The sequence below is a fragment of the Beta vulgaris genome, chromosome 5, assembly GCF_026745355.1.
Source record: "Beta vulgaris subsp. vulgaris cultivar EL10 chromosome 5, EL10.2, whole genome shotgun sequence".
Classification (NCBI taxonomy): domain Eukaryota; kingdom Viridiplantae; phylum Streptophyta; class Magnoliopsida; order Caryophyllales; family Amaranthaceae; genus Beta; species Beta vulgaris.
In genome coordinates, this window is record NC_079206.1 from 7,880,527 (window position 1) to 7,883,529 (window position 3,003).

The window sequence follows — 3,003 nt, forward strand, 5'->3', positions numbered from 1 at the left end:
TATTCGTAAAAAATATAACGATTGAATATTAATATAGTATTAAGTTAAACGAATCAAACAAAATTCTATATGACTACATTTTTTCTTAAAAATTGAAAAAAATAAGAATATTTTCTTTAATTATTTTATAATGTTGAAATTTCAAGTGTGAAAGATAAAAAAAAGAATATCTTGGTTCATAAGGGTCATTTTATGAGAGACGGGTGGTAGCTCAGTGGAGTATCATCTCGAATTCGAGGGCATTGCCCAAGGTTCAATTTCTCATCCCAATAATATGTTGGGCATCTAAATCTAGGTTGTTTAGCCTCGTACCTAGTCTCTGACCTAATGTGTCCTGAAAGTTAGTAGCCTAAAAGGGATTGGTTTTCGGACTAATTGTCTTTCCTAATAAAAAAAAATAAGGGCCATTTTATTATAGCAACTCGAGAATCAAGATATTAGCCCCTGTCAAAATTGCGGTCATTCATTTTTCCGGGTTTAAATTAGTTGGGCCGTTGGGATTAGGTTTGAGACAATTTCTGTAATTCTTTTTGTACCTTCGTATGCCCATTGGAAGCTATTGTATTGTTGGGCTTGGGCCCCTATAACTATAGCTAAAGGCTTGTATCGCAACTTTTGTTGTCCTCCTTATTTAAGGAGGTAAGAGTACTGCCAGTCATTAGTGAGCTGGTCCAAGAAATGGGCCCTATCCTCTATAAATAAGGGTTGTCTCATCAGACATAGATAAGCAATTCTAAGCTACAAAATTCATAGCATCTTCTCTACATTGATCTCTTTCTCTCTCTACCTCAATCATTTACTGACTTGAGCGTCGGAGGAGCGATCCCGGGACCACCCCCAGGGTAGGCTAACCTTGTAATGCAGGATTCCGATGTACAGATAACAGAACTCAGGCGTACCTTGTTGGAGTCCACATCAAGTCTCTCAGCACACATTAGCATATCCTCAATTTCTTAGTAAAAACAAAACTCAATGGAAGTATGAAGTATGTAACTCATGCGAACCATATTATACTAGTGGGTAATATTGCTGGGGTATGAAGTTGGATGATTCATTACAGAATTACAACGTTGTGTTTAAACCACCTATTACATGCATATCTGATATCTCGCTTATTAGGCACATAAAGAGCAATATGCCATTATGTTTCATACTATAAATTTTGATACTACGAACATGTTTGGCAAAACTAGCGGTTCTATTAGATGTTAGCGGTGGCAGTAGCTGTAGCTGTTGGAGGTAGCTGCTAACTGTCTACTAGTAGCTGTCAGCGATCAACGATTAAATTAGTTGTTTAATTAGAAGTGTTTGGCAAAAGTAGTTGTTGAAATTGTAAAAATAGAAAGACAAGCAATAAATGATGTTTATTCTAATATGAAATGAACTACAAATATTTCATATGTTCATTCAATAGTTAAATTCAAGATTTATTTTTTCAAAGAAGTTACACAAAAAGGAGTATACGACTTTTTAGCTGCTCAAAGAAATGTATAAATCTAAGAAAATATTCAACCCTCGAAATATTTATATACCAATTTTCAAATAAAATACTTGTAAAATATCTTATCTTTAAAATAAATATTTAAATTACAATTATGCTATTGTAAAATAAACATTGAATTGTCATAAAATAAAACAATAAATAAATAGTTTAAGGAAAAAGAAATAAAAAACATTTGGTTAATAATTCTACCTTATGCTATTATATAGTGTTTATTTGCTAAACCACTACCTCTAATTAAATTTCAAACGTTACTTGTAGTAACGTTCTACAACCTGTTGTGCATGCACATGTTATGTTTTATGCACATGCACATGTTATGTTTTGATGATGAAAATTAATATAATATGTTGTAGTATGAAAGTATGTAACAGTTGCAACAGATGCATGAAGAAAGAAATTGATAAACGAAGACTTTGAAGAAAAGAAGAATCAAGAATGAAGTCCAAGTTTATAGTTTCTTAGAATAGTTATTACTTTGGATTAAAATGTAATATGCTCTAACTTAGTGATATGCTATGTGCTAAATATAGAAATATAAAGTTAGTATAATTATTATTTTCTTTGAGTTAAGAAAGTAAATAATTATATTAAAATTATATATCTATATAAAAAAGGAAATAGGTTTTCGAAATCAGAAATAAAAAGAATTAAGGAAAACGTGTTTTTAGAAAAAGATTTTATAAAACCGTACGTGTTTATAAAAGAACTAGCTTTGGGACCCGTGCAAAAATGCACGGGAATTTTTTTGTTTAATAAGCATGTTTATATACCAACTACAGTAAAAGCATACAAAAACTTCTCTACGTCTACTCAATTTAATATAAGCTTATGTACTACTCGAAACTCAAATGAGTTTAACCTCTATGCCATATTAAATTAATAAACTTTGAACGATGTATTGAAATACAAAATAATCCTATACATATCGAACCAAAAACAAAGCATCAATGATGCACTTTACACAGAAAGACAAAAAATGCTCCTTTATTTTAATTATGAAGTTGTTTTGCAAATACATGACACTCTTAGGTTGTAGAAGACCTATTTATATATGTCATTAGCTGTAATATTAGACATATCATGTTCTTTCTCACAAATCATTATTATTATACACTTTCTACCCGTGACTTTAGAAATTACCACATGAAATTGGCTATGGCTGAAAACCGAACTTGGGAGATACAAACCCATATGTGAGAGGGATATCTTTGACTTTTATTTATAGTCATTGCAAAACACAATTCAATGAAAATCTTGTTTCATTTGACGTAATGAGTGTCATACGGGGTATAAATACCATATTACTCCCCTTTCCTTGACATACTCAGGCCCCCTTTAAATGATTCTCTAGGAAATATCAAACATATGTTTTCTACTATATATAGTTGATATATGATCATTTCCCTTTCCCGAGCTAAAAATAATAATGTGATTGATTTTCTTGTTGCTGGCTCCTTGAGCGGTTGATCCACCCCGTGTCCTTGCCACCGCCTGATTGG